Raw genomic sequence first — 24716 nt, 5'->3', positions numbered from 1 at the left:
CACCAGGAACCGCGGTGTTGGCCGTCGAATGGCGCTAGCTGCGCAGCATTTGTGCACCGCCGCCGTCAGTGTCAGCCAGTTTGCCGTGGCATACGGAGCTCCATCGCAGTCTTTAACACTGGTAGCATGCCGCGACAGCGTGGACGTGAACCGTATGTGCAGTTGACGGACTTTGAGCGAGGGCGTATAGTGGGCATGCGGGAGGCCGGGTGGACATACCACCAAATTGCTCAACACGTGGGGCGTGAGGTCTCCACAGCACATCGATGTTGTCGCCAGTGGTCGGCGGAAGGTGCACGTGCCCGTCGACCTGGGACCGGACTGCAGCGACGCACGGATGCACGCCAAGACCGTAGGATCCTACGCAGTGCCGTAGGGGACCGCACCGCCACTTCCCAGCAAATTAGGGACACTGTTGCTCCTGGGGTATCGGCGAGGACCATTCGCAACCGTCTCCATGAAGCCGGGCTACGGTCCCGCACACCGTTAGGCCGTCTTCCGCTCACGCCCCAACATCGTGCAGCCCGCCTCCAGTGGTGTCGCGACAGGCGTGAATGGAGGGACGAATGGAGACGTGTCGTCTTCAGCGATGAGAGTCGCTTCTGCCTTGGTGCCAATGATGGTCGTATGCGTTTTTTTTTTTTTGGTTGGGTTGAAGGGCGCTCAACTGCTGAGGTCATTAGCGCCCAGTCACTGTTGTTAGAGCACATGGAATCTGGTAAAACTCAAGGGGATGGAGGGGACACCAGAAGGACCTGACAAAGATGCAGACAAAATAAGTAAAGAGATTAAATGTCTTTGGACAAGCCAGTTAAAGTTATAAAACGCAGAATACGAGCAGCTGCTCGAGCGTCATCAGCTAAAACATCCGGTAAAGTAGATGGCAGGGACAGGACAACACGAAATTGACTAAAACGGGGACACGACAATAAAACATGGCGCACTGTTAATGCCTGACCACAAGGGCACTGCGGGGCTGGGTCACCGGAGAGAAGGTAGCGGTGGCTAAACCGGCAATGCCCAATCCGCAACCTGGTCAGAAGGACCTCCTCGCGCCGAGATGGTCGGGAGGATGTTGTCCAAGCAGTTGGGAGCAGTTTTATTGCCCGGAGCTTGTTTCCTTGGAGGGATGACCAAGCATCCCACCACAACGACACAAGCCTCTTACATACATCCCCACGAACGTCGGATGACGGGACACAGTGGGAGGCTGGCCGAGGCAGGAGGACTGCAGCCTTGGCTGCAGCATCCGCAGCATCATTCCCAGGCACTCCTACATGTCCGGGAACCCACAGAAAGCTGACAGAACCACCGTTATCAGTGAAAGAATGGAGGGACTGCTGTATCCGTTGAATCAAGGGATGGACCGGATAGGGAGCTCCAAGGCTCTGAAGAGCACTGAGTGAGTCAGAGCAGAGTACATATGATGAATGGCGGTGGCGGCGGGCATACTGAACGGCCTGATGGAGAGCAAAAAGCTCGGCCGTAAAGCTGGAACATTGGTCGAGGAGCCGGTATTTAAAGGTGGCGGCCCCGACGACAAAGGCACAGCCGACACCATCGTCAGTTTTGGAGCCATCAGTGTAAATAAAGGCGTGACCGGCAAGTCGAGCACGAAGTTCGACAAACCGTGAGCAATACACTGCAGCCGGAGTACCCTCCTTCGGAAGTGAGCTGAGGTCGAGATAAATATGAACCGGAGCCTGGAGCCAAGGTGGTGTCGGGCTCTCACCCTCTCTGAAGGTGGTAGGGAGGGCAAAATCCAATTGTCGAAGCAGGCGACGGAAGCGGACTCCGGTGGGCAGCAGGGCAGACACATACAACCCGTACTGACGGTCGAGAGAATCGGCGAAGAAGGACTTGTAAGAGGGGTGGTCGGGCATAGACGACAGCCGGCAGGCATACCGACACAGCAGTACGTCGCGCCGGTAGGTCAACGGTAACTCGGCAGCTTCAGCATAAAGACTCTCGACAGGACTAGTGTAGAAGGCTCCGGTCACAAGACGTATCCCCCGATGGTGGATGGAGTTGAGCCGGCGTAAGAGGGATGGCCGAGCGGACGAGTAGACGAAGCTCCCATAATCCAGCTTCGGGTCGTATGCGTGTTTGGCGCCGTGCAGGTGAGCGCCACAATTAGGACTGCATACGACCGAGGCACACAGGGCCAACACCCGGCATCATGGTGTGGGGAGCGATCTCCTACACTGGCCGTACACCACTGGTGATCGTCGAGGGGACACTGAATAGTGCACGGTACATCCAAACCGTCATCGAACCCATCGTTCTACCATTCCTAGACCGGCAAGGGAACTTGCTGTTCCAACAGGACAATGCACGTCTGCATGTATCCCGTGCCACCCAACGTGCTCTAGAAGGTGTAAGTCAACTACCCTGGCCAGCAAGATCTCCGGATCTATCCCCCATTGAGCATGTTTGGGACTGGATGAAGCGTCGTCTCACGTGGTCTGCACGTCCAGCACGAACGCTGGTCCAACTGAGGCGCCAGGTGGAAATGGCATGGCAAGCCGTTCCACAGGACTACATCCAGCATCTCTATGATCGTCTCCATGGGAGAATAGCAGCCTGCATTGCTGCGAAAGGTGGATATACACTGTACTAGTGCCGACATTGTGCATGCTCTGTTGCCTGTGTCTATGTGCCTGTGGTTCTGTCAGTGTGATCATGTGATGTATCTGACCCCAGGAATGTGTCAGTAAAGTTTCCCCTTCCTGGGACAATGAATTCACGGTGTTCTTATTTCAATTTCCAGGAGTGTATTTATCGTCCACGTTTCACTTCCATACATGGCTACACTCCATACAAATACTTTCAGAAACGACTTCCTGACATTTAAATCTATACTCGATGTTAACAAATTTTTCTTCTTCAGAAACGCTTTCCTTGCCATTGCCAGTCTACATTTTATATCCTCTCTACTTCGACCATCATCAGATATTTGGCTCTCCAGATAGCAAAGCTCATCCGCTACCTTAAGTGTCTCATTTCCTAATCTAATTCCCTCAGCATCACCCGATTTAATTCGACTACATTCGACTATCCTCGTTTTGCTTTTGTTGATGTTCATCTTATACCCTCCTTTCAAGACACTGTCCATTCCGTTCAACTGCTCTTCCAAGTCCTTTGCTGTCTCTGACAGAATTACAATGTCATCAGCGAACCTCAAAGTTTTTATTTCTTCTCCATGGATTTTAATACCTACTCCAAACTTTTCTTTTGTTTCCTTTACTGCTTGCTCAATATACAGATTGAATAACATCGGGGATAGGCTACAACCCTGTCTCACTCCCTTCCCAACCACTGCTTCCCTTTCATGTCCCTCAACTCTTATAACTGCCATCTGGTTTCTGTACAAATTGTAAGTAGCCTTTCACTCTCTGTATTTTTACCCCTGCCACCTTCAGAATTTGAAAGAGAGTATTCCAGTCAACATTGTCAAAAGCTTTCTCTTAAGTCTACAAATGCTAAAAACGTAGGTTTGCCTTTCCTTAATCTTTCTGCTAAGATACTTAATCCTTATACATCTAATCAATTGCATACTCACACATAAGTACTCCTTCTTTGGAGAAAAGACAGATAAACAAACCTGTGGCACAATCATGAGCACTAGCATGGCACCCTCCTACACCAATCTGTTTATGAGCTGCCGGGAGGAAACCTTCCTAGTGTCCCAAAACCCCTTGTCTGGTTCAGGTTCACTGATGATGACATTATCACCAACCAGCTGTCCACCAAGATTAATGGCCACCACCAAACTGTCCATTCTATACTGCAGTCTTTACTTTATCAGCAATTCAAATACTTCTCCAGTAGTTAGATCAACCAGTGCTACTGTTGTAATTATCATTTACTTCTCATTACCATTTTTGTTATTTTTGATTCCCTCTCTTACTCGCATTTTTTCGCTCCAATGTTGTTCATTCTACCTTATCTAGTTCAGGAAACTGGCCCATATCAAAATCCTGTTCTATTCATTTTGCCTGATATCTTGGCATCACACTTGCTGTGTCTCATAACAGATTTGGCATAAAAATCACCATCCCTGGATGTCATCTACCCTCTCTCAAGGACAGGTGAGCTTAGCAGTACTGACTTCCACATGGTACAGCGAAGGAGAGAGACAGACAGGTGCAAAAAAAAAAAAAAAAAAAAAAAAAAAAAAAAAAAAAAAAAAAAAACACTTTACTCCTAAATTAACCCCCCCCCCTTCAGGATATTTTATTTCCTTCAGGACATAAAGACATGCTGTTCTATATTTCCGTGTATTTTTATCAGTTGCACCCCAAGTTATACTGGGATGTGTTCTGGGCATTAGTCTATATCACCACAGAGAAAAATTATACAAGTGACATCTAGAAGTGACTGGTAGAGCTCTTTGAAATGATGATATCAGCGATAGCTGAGGTGGAGTGTCATGTTCACAAGTGTCAACCAAAAATGTAATATTCAGGGTTATTTATTTTTGCAGCATCTGCATAATGAAAAGCTACCAGTATTTTATACCTATGGTTATATCAGATACAAAATTTTACCTATGGAGAGCATACATAAGGACTGCAGACAGTAAATTAGCCTCTTGTTTTGGTTACTTGTTGAACAGATAAAGTTTATAAATGATTTTTCTGGAAGAGCTGTTTTTTTATGTGTGTGTCACAAAATATTAGGAAATAGGGAGGGTTTCTTTTTATAATAAATGGTTAGAAATTATATAAATTTAGAAGATTTCATTTACATAACAAGAGGTTATAGACAATGTGAATGAAATTCTTACTGCAAGTTTTAAGTATCTAACATGTTTGACACTGTTACTTTTCAGACTTTCCCTCAAAGATATGTTGCAAATAAACTTCTCAGCCAGATTGTATCACGTAAATCCCACAATACTTCATTGATGCAACTGCTCAACATCTTTGGATGGTGATAGTTGCTGCTGTCACTGCTGCAAGATGCGACTGATGATAATTGCGTGGCAGCATCGACATTTATCAGGCCAGGTGCAGACAATATGCGTGTGCGAGAAGACACTCACAGTTGGAGGAAAGAGGTGTTTCTAGTGCCCCCTGCTGGAAGCTGCACAACAGCCTTCCACGTGTGCACTATGGGCAATGGCTGCGTTGCCAGACACTCTTTCACTTGGAAGTTGAATTAAATCTCAGCAGAGTGTTGCATTGAGTTATGAATCTGAAGTCCTTGTTTTCCCTGTTTTGATTTAATGGGAGCAAGAGCAGGATGCTAGGTGGCGCTTAACTGAAAACCTGCATCTTTACTGATAAGACTGTCCACCATACAGATTTGTCTGGCCTCCTTAACAACATAATCCCAGAAAGATGCAACTGCAGCCAGAGCTGGCTGAGCACAGGCCAGAGACTAAGTCCCGTTCAAGGTCACACTGTACCTCACGCGTGACAAAGCATGCACACAACGTGCATAAGTGGATCAATGTTATTGTATTTTAAAAAAATTCACAGGAGATATGGAAATGACATAAGGAACTTTATTTTATTTCTGTAGTAATGAGTGAGATCACCCACTACTTTAATTTTTGCACAATTACCTCCACCTTTAACAAAAATACAGGCAGATTCACACTCACTTATTTTGCGATGATTCCTTGTGTGAAGAACCAACGGCATCGAAGCCATATAACAAGACTGGTGCTATGTAAGTGACATTTGTCAGAAGACAGCGTCACTTGTCGAGCAGCTGCACGAGCAGCAGCACTGAGACAGACTTATGATGCCATGTTACTACAGGAGGAGAAGACGTTCTCGTCTAACAGTTTATAAAGCTGTAGATGATGTTGAATTGAATGCTCAACCAGTAGGTGGACAGCAGTTTTTGCACAGCCCTTCAGTGTTTTGTGGAGCTGTGTTTAATTTTACTTTAGATAACCTTGAAGCAAATGATCATGGAAATTGTTGGGTGACCATAGCTATTGTGCCATATCCAATAAACGGTTAGAAATGATTTAAATTAAGAAGATTTCATTTACATAACAAGAGGTTATAGGCAATGTGAATGAAATTCTTACTGCAAGTTTTAAGTATCTAACATGTTTGACTCTGCTACTTTTCAGACTTTCCTTGAAAGATATGTTGCAAATAAACTTCTCAGTCAGATTGTATTACGTAAATCCCACAATATCTCATTGATGCAACTGCTCAACATCTCTGGATGGTGATAGTTGCTGTTGTCACTGTTGCAAGATGCAACTGATGATAATCGCATGGCAGCATCGACATTTACCAGGCTAGGGGCAGACAATATGCGTGTGCGGGAAGACATTCGCAGTTGGAGGAAAGCGGTGCTCCTAGAGCCACCTGCTGGAAGCTGCAACAACAGCGTTCCGCATGGGCACTGTGGCAACAGCTGTGTTTCCAGACGCTCTTTCACTTGGAAGTTGAATTAAATCTCGGCAGAGCGTTGCGTTGAGTCATAAATCGGAAGTTCTTGTTTTCCCTGTTTTTTTAATGGCAGCCAGAGCTGGATGCTAGGTGGCGCTTAACTGAAAACCTGCATCCTCATTGATAAGACTGTCCACCATACAGATTTGTCTGGCCTCCTGAACAACATAGTCTCAGAAAGATGAAGCTGGAGACAGAAATCCCATCTGTTCGTAAAACATGCGAGCCCCTTATCCAGGCAATGGCTCTGAGCACTATGGGACTTAACTTCTGAGGTCCTCAGTCCCCTAGAACTTAGAACTACTGAAACCTAACTAACCTAAGGACATCACACACATCCATGCCCGAGGCAGGATTCGAACCTGCGACCGTAGCGGTCGCGTGGTTCCAGACTGTAGCGCCCAGAACCGCTCAGCCACTCGGGCCGGCTGTCCAGGCAGTGCTCTGCCACCACTTATTTAACAGTTTGCCCCAGACATGTATGATGATGGTGTTCGACGCAATGTTCGTGCACAGTTCAGCATGTCTGACCAATATAAGAATTTCCACTTCGGCATGGGACCTTATACACACCACATTTTCTAAGGCCAAGGTCATCTTTGACCAAGCACAAAAAATTCCTCAATTTTGCTGGTAGCCAAAAAACACACTTGATGTCATGCCTTTTGAGGATTATTTCTATTATTGAAGACATGCCACCAAAATAATGCAAGGACCCGTTGCAATGGGTGCCTCTGCATCTCCATTTACATCCCTGCTTTGAATTTGCTTAGAATGGAATGCATGGCATATCTGTCTATCAGAGTAGCCATTCTGTTGCAATACCATTCTTAGGTGTTGTAGCTTAGCAGGAAGACTGTCGGCATCTGAGACCAGATGTGCTCTATGTGCCAAAGAGCATAACACAGTCCACATTATACAGGGTGATGACAACTTGTGTCCTGCAAAGATAGCTCCGTGTGTATTGGTTTATGATAAACATTATGTCCCACTTTATCATCGGCTTATCTTCTGACCATAACATGCAGGAATGGTACGATGCCATCTTTTTCCACATCCATTGTGAACTGTATATTCGGATGGAGTGAATTCAGATGCTGAAGAAACACTGGTAATGTCTGTATTCCATGAGGCCACATCACAAATGTATTGTCTACACACTGCCAGAAGCAGGAAGGTTTGAGACTTGCTGGCTGCAGTGCTTTTTCCTCAAAGTCTTCCACAAAAGAGTTGGCCATCAAGGAAGACAGAGGACTTCCCATGGTGACACTGTCCACTTGTTCAAAATAATGGTCACTGAATAAGAAATAAGTTGAGGTAACCATATGTTTAACCAATGCCACTATGTCTTTCTCAAACTGGCTGTGGATAAGCTCTAATGAGTCCTGCAGAGGTACTTTCATAAATAAAAATGCACTGTCATAGCTAATCAAAAGATCCTGCACTTGTAGCTTAAGTTTCTTCAGGTGGCCCATGAAGTCCTCTGAATTCTGGATACAGTGGTCACACTTGCCTATGAGATGTCCCAACAGTGTAGTAAGATGTTTGGCCAGAAAATAGGTAACACCTCCAATGTCGCTCACTACTAGGCGAAGAGGAGACCCGTTCTTATGCATCTTTGGTAGGCCGTACAGTCTTTGGGGAACTGCAGCCTGTTGACGTAGCTCTTAATGACTGTCAAAGGAACAGAGCTCTTCTTCAGAAGGTCTTATGTTTTTCACTAGATCTTGTCAGTCAGATCCTCTCTTAGCTTTGGATAAACAGGATCATTGAGTTGCGCCTCCGTTTTGCTGTTGTATTTAGCTTGTGAGAGGACGGTGATGTTCCCCTTGTTGGTAAGTGAAATGATCAGTTGTTTGTCCGCCCTTAAGTCTCACAGAGCCTTCCTTTCAGCTGAGCTGATGTTAAACTTTCTTGGTGGAATGCATGGCATATCTGTCTATCCTGTAGAGTTACCAGATGTGACTTTTCATGCTTTCCCATGGGTCTGCTGCAAATACCTTTCTCAGGTTTGCTGCCAGATTGTATAGTGTAAATCCCACAATATTTCATCAAAGCAATTGCTCGACATCTTCAGGTGGTGATGGTTGCTGCTGTCACTGCTGCAACATGCAAATGATGATAATCGTGTGGTGGTGTCGAAATTTATCAGGCCAGGAGCAGACAATACACGTGCGGGGGAGATGCTTGCAATTGGAGGAACATGGTGCTCTTAGTACCCCCTGCTGGAAGCCGCAGAAAAGCCTTCCGCACATGTGCTGCGGGCAATGACTGTGCTGCCAGATGCTCCTGTGGTTGAAAATTGAATTAAATCTCAGCAGAGTGTTGCCTTAAGTCATGAATCAGAAGTTATTGTTTTCCCTGTTTTGATTTAATGGCAGCTAGTGCTGGATTCCAACCTGCATCACCGTTAATAAGATTATCCACAGCGTGGATCTGTATGGCCTCCTTAAAACGCAGGGTCCTCTGTCTCCTATGGCGGCCAACTATTTTATGGAAGACTTTGAGAAAAAAGCACTGCAGTAAGCAAGTCAACACATTTGTGGTGTGGCCTCACAGAATAGAGACATTACCTGTGTTTATTCAGCATATGAACTTGCTCCATCCAAAGGTACAGTTCACAATGGATGTGGAAAAAGATGGCATCATACCATTCCTGGATGTTATGGTCAGAATATAAGCTGGTGATAAAGTGGGACATAGTGTTTATCATAAACCAATACACATGGAGCTATCTTTGCAGGCCACAAGTTGTCATCACCCTGCACAATGAGATGCTGTAATACGCTCTTTGGCACATAGAGTACAGGTGATCTCAGATGCAGACAGTCTTCCTGCTAAGCTACAACACCTAAGAATGGTATTGCAACAGAATGGCTACTCTGATAGGCAGATACGCCATGCATTCCATTCTAAGCAAATTTAAAGCAGCGATGTAAATGGAGATGCAGAGGCACCCATTGCAACGGGGTCCTTGCATTATTTTGGTGGCATGTCTTCAATAATAGAAATAATCCTCAAAAGGCATGACATCAAGTGTGTTTTTTGGCTACCAGCAAAATTTAGGAATTTATTGTGCTTGGTCAAAGATGACCTTGGCCTTAGGAAATGTGGTGTGTGTATAAGGTCCCACACCAATGTGGGCAGACACGGTGAACCATGCAAGAATGTTGTGTCTACCACCATCGTCATACACGCCAGGTGGCAACATGATAAATCAGCGGTGGCAGAGCATTGCCTCAACATGGGGCATGACATGTTTTATGAACATATGGAAATTTTATCCCCAGTTTCATCTTTCTGGGACTGTGTTGTTATGAGGCCATACAAATCCATACAGCAGACAATCTTATCAATAGGGATGTAAGTTTTTAATTAAATGCCACCTGGAATCCAGCTCTGGCTGCCATTAAATCAAAACATGGAAAAAAAGGACTTCTGATTCATGATTCGACGCAAAATGTAGCTGAAATTTAATTCAGCTCTCAACTGCAGGAGTGTCAGGCATCACAGTCATTGCCCACAGTGCATGTGTGGAAGGCCTTCGTACGGCTCCCAGCAGAGGGCAATAGGAGAGCCACTTTGCTCCAACTGCAAGTGTCTTCCCGCACATGCTTATTGCCTTCTCCTTGCCTGATAAATTTCAACATTGCTGCGGGATTATCATCAGTCGCATGTTGTAGAAGTGATAGTAGTAACTACCACCATCTGAAGGTGTTGAGCAGTTGCATCATGAAACATTGTGGGATTTACACAGTACAGCCCAGTGACAAACCTGAGAAGTATATTTGCATGTTTGACAATACCGAATCTTCCGTAAAGCTATAATTCAGGGGAAAATGTTTGAAAATTTTACTACAGCTATGTTTGAGAAAGCAATGACACATTATTTGAAACTTTTTTTTTTCTTTTTCTTTCACAACTGAAAACTGATGTTTGTTGCAATTACATCAACTGTTTAACAAACTATTTTTCTGGGATTACTTGGTATTTTTCTGCATAAGCACATTATTGGTTAATATGGTTTCCTATACTGAGATGTATCTGAGAAGAGTCCATGGAATGAGAGAAATGTTTTTATTGTTTCTCACACAAGCACATTGTAATTACATGGTTATTGTGTAACTGCTTTCAAATTACAGGATTTGCAGTAATAGTGATTTTTAAATTAATTAATTTGTTTTATTATTCTGACAGTGGTGGTGTATGATTCTTTCATAGTTACGGGAAAGTGTGTGCCTTTGGGTTTTTCTTATCAACTGAGAACATTTACAAGCTTTCCAGTAATCTGACTATTAATGGGAGTGGTTTGCCTCATGGTAGCTCATTTGAACTAAAATTAGGCGTTGTGAAGTTTAGGGAGAAAAATTATTTTTCTGTTAAGCCACCACACCACTGTAAATTTAGCCCTCAAAAAATATGCATTCAGTTTTGTTTCTGCATCTGACTAATTCACTTCAGTGTCTGCTTCACAACAATTTTTACTTCTCCTTTCTCCAGATCAAATTTCACTATCAGACACAGCGCACTGATTGGCTACTTGCAAATGCCTAGTCAGTTGTTCCACCAGTCACCATGTTCATGGAGGCAGTGCTAAAATCTCTCTTCAAGCGGCAGAAGGCTCTTACGGTTGGTATCACAAACTTGTCAGCCACACTAACTATGCAGGCTTCCATGAAGTTGCCTTACCCGACGTTCTTTCCCCCTTACAATGATGTGTCCAAAGACTTGGAGGCTTACAAGAAGCAGCTTCAGCAACACTTCCTTGCTTTTGATGTTACTGAGCCACATGTGTAAGGCTTTGTTCCTTCCTTGGATTTATCATCAGATTTACCAGTTGTGGTGCCAATTAGCCACACTCCAGTAACTAGTGTCCCTTTTGTTTGATGATATGTATAAGTTGTTGTCCAATTATTACGATGAGCACACAAATGTCATTGCATTACATGGAGAGTTCTATTGCTGGCAAGAACTGCCCCACCAGGTCCTACTAGGCTTGAGTGGCCACACTCAACAGCCTTAGTCACAAATGCTAGTTTGTTGCTGATGCACATCAGAATTGCTATGCTGATTCTATGGCCTATCATTTGCTTGGCTCCAGAAAAGAAGGTGCACCGACATTCATTACACTGCCAGAATCCATCTTTGGCTGAAGTGTTGAGTACTGCTCAATCTTTTGAGGTATCTTGTGCAGCTGCTGATCAGATTGAGTTTTGGTGTGATGTAGCCACGGTGGCTCCTTTTCCTCATTGTCAGGTATTGGTTAGGTCTCTGGGGAAGAAGAGCAGCTACATGGAGCTTTACAAACACAGCCTCAGCGACCGTTCTGGGCAACAATGTGCAAAACAACAACAACAGCAGCAGCAGAAGCAGCAGCAGCAGCAGCGCTCAGCACTCCCAACTTATCCACATTGTTTCGTGCAACACACAGGATTGCTTGCTCTGAGAGCTGGGCGACTTGCAACAACTGTAAGAAAAATGTAGCGTCTCTCTGCCATTTCAAGTCCTCTCCTGCAGATATGGACGTGAGTGTTAATTGTGTGTCTCCAGTGCTTATGATTCATAACAAACTGTTTGTCAAAGTGTGATTGATGGGCAAAGTGCTCAGAGTACAAGTGGATTCAGGTGCACGCATGAATTTTCTGAACTTACAAACTTATGTGGATTTGGGATCTCCAACATTGTCTCCAGTTACTCAGCTTTTGGTCAGTTACAACAAACAACATATTCTAGTTCTGAGGCAATTTACAGCTCCTACTATGTATAAATCTGGGGTTCACTCCTCGACTTTTTTGGTAGTGGATGATGCTAGTACCACAGATTTGTTTGGTCTGGATGTTTTCAACGATTTCGTTTTCCATTTAAGATATAGTGCACCTTGTTAACGAAGAGGTCCCTTACCAGCAGTTAGATTGTCTGTAATCTGAGTTCTCAGGCCACCCTCTCCCCTCCCCGGGTGGGTTAGGTTGTGCCACTAATTTTGTGGCCCACATTACCCTGAAGCCTATTGCACAGCCATGCTTTTTCGGGCACACCCTATCACAGTAGTCTATACCCCCCCCCCCCCCCCCCAACTTGTGAATGTTACCAAACTGTCAGCTTTGCCTCTGCGGCAACTTTAAAATTTCCGTTAATGCACAGTCTATAATTGACTCATTGACGCCTACCATTCGCCCCATCAGAAAAAGTTGTTCGCCAAATTCACCAGGTCTCAGTTTTTCTCTAAAATTGATTTACCTGAAGCCTATTTACAGGTTCCATTGGATAAGGATTTAAAAAGGTTCCTTGTGATTAACACACACTTCGTGTTGTATCAATAACTGTGTCTCTAGTTCAGCGTGGCTAGTGTCCCTGCAATTTCTCAGCATTTTCTAAAACAACTGACAGAGCCTGTTCCAGAGTGCATCAACCATCCTGATAACTGTGTCATGATGGGTCCTTCCACAGAAGAGCACTTATGCTCCTTGTTCACGGTCTTACACACCACAAGGTAGAAGTGCAACTTGCCCACGTTCCACTTTTTTCAGCCATCCATTGTGTATTTGGGGTTTCAGGTTTCTTAGGATGGTGTAAAGCCTTTAGGTCATCATGTCGCCATTGTCACAGCTCTGCCTCACCTTTCAATGTCATTTTTTTGGAAAATTGCCTACTATCACAAATCCCTCCCAAGTGTGGCAACATTGGCCCACCCTCTCCACAAATTGCCTCACCAGAGCATTCCTTTTTGGTGGACGTCAGCCTACAAGTGTGCATTCATGCTTTTGAAATCTAAGTTACGATCTGCTGTTTGTTTGGCTTCTTCCAACCTGACCACCACCCTCATCTTGGCTACAGACGCCTCTCAGTATGACCTTGGGATCAATCTTGCACATTGCTACGAGGATGGCTGCGAACATCCAATAGCTTATGTGACAAAAACACTCAACTTCTATGGGCAGTGCTACTCCCAAGTTGAAAAGGAAGCACTTGTGATCATCTATGCCCTCAAAAGGTTCCATATGTTCCTGCACGGGTGTAACTTCAACCTCATTACTGACCACAAGCCCTTGGTTTTGTTGTTTAATCCTTCTGCTTTGCTGCCCTACAAAGCAGCACGTCTCCTCCAGCATTGGGCCTTATTTCTGTCTCACTACAACAATGAAATACTTTTCTGGTCTACTGTGCAGCATGCCAACCCCACCGTCTGGTGGAGTCAGATCCTACCATCACTCAGGATCAGCTCCTTTGTCTTCACTTAGATGTGGAGGCACAACATAGAGTGGAAGAGTTTCCTATTGCAGGCTTCCAGACTGCAGCTGCTTTGCATGGTTCTGCACCATGTTGTTCACCTTGTTCAGGATAGCTGGTTGGACTGGCCTTCAGGCAAAGGCTTTTGATCCTTTGCATAACTATTTTACCCTCTATCACTATCTTTCTGTGTTTGATACGATTATTCTCTTAGCTATGGATGGGCTGTCACCCAAGCTTGTGAACCTGGCAGTCCTACAGCGAGATCAGTTTCAGCTCCAACATCTGGAACATTGAAGGGATCTCTCATGCCAAGCCACTGGCCTGTTGACATGTGTTTTGGCCCGGCATCAATGGTGACATTATGTGTGGTGTTGCAGCCTCCTCTCAGTGAGCTACGCAACAAGCAGAGCTGCGGGTGATGCTCTCTCTGTGGCCCACACGACAGTGTCCATGGGAACAGGTCAATGTTGATTTCACGGGTCATTTTATATACTCCTACTAGTTGTTGGTTGTCAATGCTTTCTCAAAATTTGTTTATGTTATTTGCCGTCTTTCCAAATCAGCTGTGGCTATGGTTTCTTTGTCTCAGACCCTCCACGATTTCTGCACCCATCAAGGTATTCGTCCACATGACTGCTCCTCCATTATATGCTCATTCTAATGGCGAGGTGGAATGGCTAGTCTGCATGATCAAGGTTCAAATGAAGTACATCATGGACTCTTCTACAGTCAATGCTTTGATGCACTTCTTGAGTTCTACAAGTTTGTGTTAGTGGAGGATCGGAGTATGGTCGAAATGCACCATGATCACCATCCACACATCCTCCTGCATCTGCTCATGCCACTCAACCAACATATGCCAGCGCAGCACTTATCACAGTTCGCAGCACTTATCACAGTTCACTCTGGGCTCCATGGTCTGTGCTCGAGGATTCAGCCGCCAACCGAAGTGCATCCCAACCACAGTCCACACCTGCTGTGGAACCCCCCCCCCCCCTTCCAATCACCATGATCAGCTGCATCCTCACTCTATGGCGAGAGCTGTGGGTCTGCTGCCAATACCTTCGCCTCCTTTGTCAGCACCTGTCCAAGCCTCACTGCGGGGGAGAGACCCATCCTCCGTGTGGTTGTTGCCCCTCCTCTGGGATCTCGCATCCCAACACATGCTGCCAGCCCATCAAACTATTGTTTATGTCTCGCATTACAACAATGCTGGTATCTGGCAGCCATACTGTTTATTTTAATTACTTAATTTTGCATTTGCTTCATGGACAAAGTCTGGTTGTGTGTGGTTAACCTCGTGAGACTACTAAATATGTGAAATCACAAGACATTGGTGACTGTTTAGTAATTTTCCAAAGTCTTTTGCACAGCAAAACTCTGCACTCAGTTAAGAATGGAGATTAATGACTACCAGCTTGAAACCTCACTTTTTATTTACAATAAGGACAGGCAAAGATAGTTGGGGAGTCTTATTCACAGGGCAGGAAGCAATTTGAAATGTCAAGGTTAGACTTCATCAAGCTATAAATTTTGCTTAAGTCTTTGCAGCCCATCCAATTGTTACAGAAAATTAATTACATTTAGTATGTTCTAGCAGCATCTTTGAGCTCACCTGACCTATCACAAAACATTTTATGAAAGTTAAATCTATGAACAATTGTGAGCCTATAGTTAGCAAACTATCAATTAATTCAAAGAAAGAGACCAAGACAGTTACGTGAAACATTACAAATAAACACTCAGTACCTAAAACTTCATACAGGAACCAAATGGGCATATATACTCTGTACCAGCTTAACCATTAGTGTTTTGTGTCAGTGGACTGGGCAAACACATATTAATGTATGATGATGATGATTACGATGATGATTATGTTTTTAAAGGGACTAAACTACTTTGTCATCAGTTCCTCCTTAGCACAAGAGAAACATGTAAAAAAGTAAAAACCTAAAGTGAAAAAAAAAAGGACTTGGATGTCAAAGAGTTCAAAAGGGCATGACAATAGTTGTAACACGACAGGTAAAAGAAAAGAGAGATAACCCAGGCAGCATTTTGGACAAGAGGATCTAAAGGCACAACAAGGTGAGGAGTGAGAAAGTAACCTACAGTCACTTTGGGAGTATCCGCCACTGGGAGAGGCTCTCCTCCCCACAACCACCCCTGCAACTGGATGTGGAGGAGTATTATAGGTTAGTGTAAAATCCTCTCTCCCTCAGAAAATGCAAAATTTTGGTAGTAGCCATCTCACCATCCACAAATATCTGAGGTAGTGAGGTAGGCTAGCTGAGAGTGTGCCGCAGATCGACCAGCTGGGCGCACTCAACATGCGCAATTATCAGTAGACTACCACAGCTGCAGTGATGAGGATCCTCCTGATGCAGAAGGAACTTGTGGTTGAGTCTCTTGTGGGCAAGTCTCATGTGGCAGATACGTAGTCGGCACAACAAAATGGCATCTTTCCAAGAGGACTGGAAAGATTTATGCTGCACCTTAGTAGACCCTTCGATCATTCTCAACTTGTTTTGGGTCAAAGTAGCCTGCCATTACAATTCCCCAAGCCACAAAATATTGTGTTGAAGCTGTAATCGTAAAGTTCTTGCTCAGCATCCCATTGTCAAGTTGATCTCATGTAGCTGCGTCTTTAGCTAGGCGGTCGGTGAGTTCATTTCCCTGAATGCCTATGTGGCTGTGTGTCCAGATGAAGGTCACTGTCTTTCCAGAGCTGTAGAGGTCAGCCAGTAGGTGCTGGATGCTGGTGACCAAAAGATTTTTGGGATACCACAGGGTTATAACTTTTAAGTAACTTGTGGAATCACTACAGACCAGAAAGTTTGTTGTGGCATGGGATTTGATGTACTCCAAAGCCTGAGATATTGCAACTAACTCTGCAATGTACATACTCAGGAGAGAGTGCTTCTTGTGTCTCCTTACAGGTGTAAAAGTATAACTGACCCTGTCGTTGGCTTTTGCCCTGTCTGTGTAGATGCATTCCAATTTAGAATAATTGTGGAGAATTGAATGGAACATGTGTCAGACAAGAGCAGGATCAGCATCCTTCTCAGGCTCACAAAAGAGGTTCATCCGTATGACAGGAGAGGATGTTGAGAGGGAGCTCTAGGGACACAGACTAACAGAGGCTGCTGGAGGTCCTTCAGTAGAACAAGTCAGATCCAGCTGATCTACCCAATTTCGAGTGAAGCACAAACAGTCTGAATTGTTGGTTGTGGAACAGAGTTGAGTGACATGCGTGGCTAGGCATCTGATAGACTGCGAATGCTTAACTTGCCAGAAGCTGCTGTCATCTAACCGGCAGTGGTGGGACTCAGGCTTTCACCAGGGGGCTGTCAACAGGGCTCATACAGAAGGCCCCCGTTGTCAACTACACACGAGTGTGGTGAACAGGATCCAGCAAGCTCGCTACAGACGATTCTGCCGACCCGTAGGCAACACATCCATAGTTCAAGTGAGATAAAATCAGTGCTTTGTAAAATCCCAGAACAACTGTGCAGTCTGCACCCCACAAGGGGCAACTAAGAAAACAGAGCGCGTTCAGCTTCTTCATGCAATTTGCCTTGAGCTGGCAGACATGCGGCTGCCAAGTTAGCTTGTTGTCAAATAAAATACCTAAGAATTGGCAAGTGTCAGTGACTTCAAGTAACTGGTCACCAAGATGTATGTCTGAGTGCACGTGCACAGTCTGAAAGTGACAAAAATGTGTAACTCATGATTTTGCAGGAGAAAATTGATAGCCGTGTTTCAGGGTCCAGTCATAGACTCTCCAGACAGCGCCCTGAAGTTGGTGCTCAGTGGTGCAGAGGCACAGTACAGGCAAAGATCATCTGTGTACAGTGACAGAGACTGTGGTGCCCACTGCATTTACTATACCATTAATGGCGATAGTGAACAGAGTTATGCTCCAGTTTCCTGTACATACTGGTTGCTGAAATTTGAAACTATCTGGACAAAAAAAAAAAAAAAAAAATCAGAGAGATAGGAAATTATCGATAAAAATAAGTAAACTGTTCTGGAAACTTCACTCATGCAGTATAGGTAGGATGTGATGTCATCAGATGGTCTATTATGCCTTCTGTAGATCAAATAACACACCAATCAATGTTGGTGATGGGCAAAAGCATTGCACACTGTGGATTTCAAATGAGCCCGGTGATCTTTGGTGGAAAGCTCGAAAGACGATTTCGAGTCTTGATATATGCCCTCCAGCTTCAAGGCACCAACAAAGACGGCAGTTGACCGTTCATTTGAATAGCTTACACAGCCCATTCAGTAATTAGTTAAAATACATGGGTTCTCACCCCGTTTCAGAACAGGAATAATAATACCTTCCCACCATTGAGAGGAAAATACTCCCTCCCGCCAAATCCGATTAAAAAGCCTAAGGATACATTGCATGTTGTCGGCACAAAGAAGCTTGAGCATTTGGTTGTGGATTTTGTCAGGTCCAGCGGCCATATCTTGACGCACTGCGAAGCTCCCATTCACTAAAAGGGACATTATATGATAGATATCTGTATGCATGGAAAGATAGTGGGTGGTGCTCAATAAGCTACTTCCAGGTCAGGAAATGAGGATGGTAATTACTGCAAGTGGACATTTCCGTGAAGTGTGCCGCAAAACATTCGGCAAGTACCACGGGATCAGGGCAGATGTTACCATTGACAAGGATGCCAGGAACTGCTGTGGGTGGTGTATGGCTGCAAATGCAGTGCAGTTTAGTCCATACTTGGGACGATGGGCAGTGAGATCACACAGTTGAGACATATTGCTCCCAAAACTCCTGCTCCCCTTCCTTTATTAAAAACTGCGCCTTTGCCCAGAGGCTCTCGATTGCTATTAAATTATCCATACAGGGTCAGCGCTTCTGCCGTGGAATCACCCTGAAGTGTTCCCTGATAGCTTCGGCTGTGTCTTCAGATGATCATGGGACCTATGATTATCAGGAGGAGCCGGAGGAGTAAGATATCATTGCTGCTACAGCAAGAGTAATAGTATCAGTAGTGTCCTGTACCAAGTTGTGCATCACGACTGGCTGCAAAAGTAGCTGTAGAGGAGAAAGCCTGCTAATCAGCTTTCTGAAGTGACCAACGAAGAGCATGTTCTATATGTCTGTGAGTGGAGAGGGAGAGAACAATAGGAAACTGGTCACCATCACAAAAGATCGCCATGGACGCACCACTGAATCAGGTGCATGATACTCTGGCTGAAAACTACAAGAACAATACCTGAAAACATTCTGTGGGTTGCAGCTCCAGCATTGAGCAGGCAATGTCCAATTCTGAAAGGAGGTGTTTTAGTACTCTGCCTCTGTGAGACATAGTGTTGCCACCCCACAGAGGATTATGGGCTTTAAAATCCCCCAATAAGAGGAAGGGGGCAGGGAGCTGTGCCACTAACTCTAACAGCTTGTGATAATGGAAAGACACATTACTTATTGTCATCCGAACTAACAGGTCGACACTAACAGCTGTGGCCTCTTGTGGAGTAGCAACAGGCACCTGCTCACTGAAAATATCAGAAAATATGAGGGTACAGACTCCAACTGACACTCTCAGAACATTAATGGAATTGGTACCATAGGGTTTGTAGTTTTTCAGAGCAGGGAGGTGTGCTACCATAAACCGTGTTCCCTGAAGCGCTACACCAATTATGGAGTGACTAGCCATTAAATGACTTAGTTTGGGGTGATTTCCCTAAATCGCTCCAGGCAAATGCCGGGATGGTTCCTTTGAAAGGGCACGGCCGACTTCCTTCCCCGTCCTTCCCTAACCAGATGAGACCGATGACCTCGCTGTCTGGTCTCCTCCCTCAGAACAACAACAACAACAACAACTTAGTTTGGTCAAATGGCGATAGTAGTTGTTACAGTTACATTGAAGGAGTGTTGGAGTGAGGTCTGAGAAAGTGGCAAATAGAAAAGATGGGTGTTGGGGTTGGGTTGTTTGGGGAAGGAGACCAGACAGCGAGGTCATCGGTCTCATCGGATTAGGGAAGGACGGGGAAGGAAGTCGGCCGTGCCCTTTGAAAGGAACCATCCTGGCATTTGCCTGGAGCGATTTAGGGAAATCACGGAAAACCTAAATCAGGATGGCCGGACACGGGATTGAACTGTCGTCCTCCTGAATGCGAGTCCAGTGTCTAACCACTGCGCTACCTCGCTCGGTAAAAGATGGGTGTGATTAGTTTGCTACCAAGTAGTGGTGACCTGCATAGGCTTGACTTTTTCAGAGCAGAGGCCTCAGATAGTAGTTTACCTTTCTGATTATCCTTCTGAGACTTCAATTTCTGTGAAGATTTCCCCATTTTATCTTCTGGGAGAGAAGAGCACCTGACTGTTCTCCGGCATGCAGCCTGTGGCCACTGGTCCTTGTCTTGAGAGGGGGGCGCTTTGACAGGTGTGTCTGGCCACACTGATGGTACAGGAACCACTGGTGCTACAGGTGTAGGGGATGAAGGAGCTGATGTTCCCTCCCGCAAACATTGCGCAGGCTCTGGAATATGACCAGGGCCAGCTGGTGTCATGCGAAACCTTGTCATCATGTGAGGCGTGGACTGTGACATGACAGTTGCTAAACTGGAGACCATATCAGCCATATGAAGTCTTTCCAACTTTTTCCTTGCCTCTTTTTAAGATAGGCTGTCAAGCATTTTACACTCCTGAATTTTCAACTTCCTTTCGAACAATGAGAATTGTGATGCACGAGGAGGATGTGGTTCTGAACAATTGGCACACTGAGTGGGTTGGTCACAAGGGCTGCCCTCGTGGGACACCCATGCACATGCCCTACAGATAGCCCCATTAGAGTAGCATGAGGACATGTGTCCCAACCTTTGGCACCTAAAACATGTTATGGGAGGAGGAAAGTGAGGCCTGACATCACACACCTATGAACAAAGATCTTAACCTTCTCAGGTAAAATGTTGCTGTTGAAGGCTAGGACAAAAGCTCCAGTGTCCACTCCATTCTCCTTTGGTCCCTTCTGGATGCGGCAAACAAAATGTTCTCCATATAGTGCCAGATTAGCACACATCTCTTTGTAAGTCTGTAGTGTTAGATCCTGATGGAAGAGAATACCTTGAATTCTATTGAGCTTGTTATGAGAAGAAGTGGTGACTGGCATATCTCCTAACTTGGCACAGGCCTTAACTGCCAGTGATTGGTTGGCGTGTGATGTTTTTATCAGCAAAGATAAATTTCTCATCTTCTCTAGTGCTGCAATCTCCCCAAACCTATCTTCAATATTTTCAACAAAAAACACTATGTTGTAGTGAAAGAACCACCATCAGTGTGGGAACAAATCAAGAACTCAGCAAACTGTTCATTTCCATTTCTCCTTGCCTGGCTCTCGTCTCGAGACATGGTCAATCACAGAAATGCCGTAGGATTGTAAAATTCTATATTAAAATCACTGTTCCTGACTGCTGAAACTGCCTTGTTGACATGACCACCATTAATTTGAATCCTTTTCACTGTAGATCATTCTCCTGATGCCACTCACTCCAATCGGTGGCTCTCGCTGTGGGCACCACCCCACCAAGGCAAAGGTCACCTGGTGCAGTAGCTGTTGCCCGAAGTCCTAATACCCCAAAGCAGATAGGCACTTACTCTTTGGCTGACACGGGGAGATCACAGCTTAGGCATTGGCAGTGCAATCCCTGCATTGTCAGGGGGCTACCACCAAGAGAGTACATGACAACATCACCATGACGGACTGGCTACTGCACTGAATTTCGGGTGCAGAGGTAGGTCCACTTGATTGGCAGGTGCAAAAGATAACAGCACACAGTGAAGAGTTAATGCACCACAGTACAAAATTCTTCCCCAAATGGCCGATACTTCGGTAAAATTTGGAAAGTAGAGGTCAAGCCCAAAAAGTGGACCAGAATTTAAAACTCGACAAAAAGTGAGGGGGAAAAAGCATTCAAAAAAGTGAAAAAGAGCAAAAACTGTCAAAAGTCTGAAGAACAGTCACAAGACCAAGGTAAAAAACTTGACCCAATAAAAAAGACTCCTATTAGTTGCCTCTTACGATGGGGCAAAGAAGGGCTGCAGGCCTATTCTAGCCCCCAAAAGCGCAGTGGGTAATGTATAACGATGTGTGACAGAATGAAAAAAGGGTTAATATTTGAATGAAAAGATGGCAGTGAGATACATAATAAGTTTTCCATGCAATTTACATAGCTTCATACACTTTCTGCAACAGTCACTTTTTTATTTGCCATTATTAGTCTTGAAAGTGTTCGTATCCCTAAACTGGACAAATGAGGAAAAAATATATGTTAATGAAGTATATCTCAACAATTTTCATTATGCTGAAGACACTGTACTGTTTGCATCTAATGTATAAAGATTAGCCAAAGTTTTAATCATACCTCAAAAAAAGTTATGTACTTAAATATTTGTTTATTTGCAAGGACAAGTCTGCAGCCCAGGTACGTGCTGAAATTGCCATACCCCAGTAGCATAACATGCTGCTGGAGGAGCCACAGCAAAATGGTGCAGTCTATTGATTAAGTGGAGTATCGTGTGGCAATTAATTTTCCGCTTTTGAAGGGGAACACTGCTGCAGCAATCCATGCTGAGATACTGGGAGTGTAAAGGAACAATATACCATCATCACACACATAGTCAGATGGCACGGACACTCCCAGTATTGTCAATCAGTGTTGAAGGACAAACTGACAGATCATCTCTCTATGAAGAACTTTGGATTACAAGATAAGTGGAGGCCCCGGTGCTCGACCATTAGACACTCATAATTGGGGTGATAGAGGAAAAAAATCAAACTCAATGGTGGATTAGTTTTCAAATTCTTGCATAACATTTTGAACATGACGAAGCTCACAACCCACTGGTTGCAATGACTATTCACACCACTGCAAAAAGTCCACTGAACCAAAGTGGCAGGATAACACTGCAACTCTCCTGTCAGTTCAGTCGACTTTTTTAGCCGCCTTATTACCGAGTACAGGTGCTGGGTGTATCACTATAACCCAAAGACAAAGGATCAAAGCAAGAAAATGAAATGCGTATCACCACTGCCAAAAAAAGGCAAAGACCCAATTATCATCAGGCTTGGTGAAACGAAGTGTTTTTGGGATTGCACTGGGTTGATGCTAGCAGATTATGCTCATAAGAGGAAACCACCACAGAACTGTATTACCTATATCTTCTGACAAGCTTACGAGAGGCTGTCAAGATGAAGCACCGTGTGAAGCTGTCCAATGATTTGTTTTTGCTCCACAACAACACCCCAGCTCATTCCACACAGAACATAGTCACACATGCTGCTTCTCTGGGCATCAAATATTGCCTTGCCTCCCCCCGCCCCCTACCCTCCACCCCACGATTTTCTATTGACATTGCACTCAGTGACTCCTGCCTCTTTCCTCGGATGAAGAAACCATTGTGTGGCAGGCATTTCCAGGTAATTTTTGAGTTGGAATGTTTCACGAACAGCCAAAATGCAGATTGCCAAGGCATCCACTGTTGAGAAAAAATGTGTCACAGTGAAAGATGAAAATGCAGAAAAGTCATAACACCATCAACAAGTTTCATTGCCATACCTTGATTTTTTGAGATGCAAATTAAAATTTTACAATCCCCCCTCTTGGATATCAACAGTGGATACAAGAAAGAGCAAATGTAAAAGTATGGCATAAACATCTATTACTATAGGACTAAAAAATATGTAATCAACAAATGAAAAAGAAAACAGTATAAATTAACAATGAATCCATGGAACCAGTTGTCAATTTTATTTTATTTTATTTATTTTCAAATTTATTTATTTATTATTATTATTTAGGACAGTTGATGGATGGATAAGAAAAGAAATAAACAGTTGAGTAAAAATGGACTGTTATGCTTTCATTAAACAAAGTAATTTTCTAAAACAAGTTTTTGATGGATCTGAAATGAATCCTTTACAATATGTGTGTATTACTAGTTATGATATTTGGAATTGAGACAGGGACTTTTAATGTTAAACTCAACTGGAAACTGAGGCACGCTTAGGGGACAATGGAAAGATGCACCTTTAGAATTACTGGGAAAGACAAGAAAACAAACAAATGAATCAGCAAACAGACTCCAATGGAAGATGAAAATATGACCATAACGTAAAAACATGGGAGTTGGGGAAAATGTGTAGCTAGACAAACAAGTAACGAGTAACAGATGGATCAAGTATTATTATTATTTATTTCCTTTCTGGTTAAAAATGGAAAGTGACGCGGACCTTGATCAAGCGCAACTTCCTTTTAACTGTACGGTATATGTTACATTGCATTTAGGAACTTTCGGGTAGTTGAACATGTACCAATAATTACAGATTTCTGTAGTTGTATATATACGTTTGGATGTAGCTGTATTGCGTTGATGTACTGGTGAATTATTATTATTATTATTATTATTATTATTATTATTATTATTATTATTATTAAAAACCTGTTTTCTACGATTTTGTGAGCCTTCACGTCATTTAGAAGTTATGGCTAAGTTAAAGGCAGACTGAAAAAATTCATTGTCCAATGGGGTTCTACCCTACAACCTTTCAGTTTCAAAGCATATGTTATATCATTAGATCACCAGGCCCAATTTTCACGAGATTGTAAATTGTTATTACACCACTTTGTGTAGTAAATCCTCCTTTCAAATACACTGCTTCTACTGGACATGCCAGCAGTTAAGTTAGATGGTACAAATGTCATCTGCATGGATCAGCTCCAGTTTAAGCCTCTAGGGAAACAATTGTCAAGTGATGTTTCCATTTGTGTTTTGGTGTACAGTGTGCCAAAAATGGATCATAAACGTTCACAATTCAGGTGATATTTTGCCACCTATTCTACGATATATGCAGAAAAAAGTTATAACCACTTACTGGCACTTTAAGACAAGTGTGTGCTGCCACAATTCATTGTGCCAAAGTTACTGATACAGAAATCACATTAATTTTTGCATATTTCTTAAAACAATCTTTCACCCAACTAATTTCTTTTTAATATGGATGTGTCTCATGCAATGCGGTTTATTATTCACAATTA

General features: G+C 44.1%; 1 protein-coding gene across 6 annotated transcripts in view; it reads right to left on the bottom strand.

The window, feature by feature from the left end:
* LOC126088514 (membralin) overlaps window positions 1–24716 on the bottom strand; it is a 551852-nt gene that overhangs the window by 471745 nt on the left and 55391 nt on the right. The gene's annotated exons all lie outside the window — the stretch shown is intronic.

This window comes from Schistocerca cancellata, chromosome 6 (assembly GCF_023864275.1).
Source record: "Schistocerca cancellata isolate TAMUIC-IGC-003103 chromosome 6, iqSchCanc2.1, whole genome shotgun sequence".
Lineage (NCBI taxonomy): Eukaryota > Metazoa > Arthropoda > Insecta > Orthoptera > Acrididae > Schistocerca > Schistocerca cancellata.
Note: the sequence above shows the minus strand (reverse complement) of the source record. Positions and strands in the feature narration are given on the sequence as shown.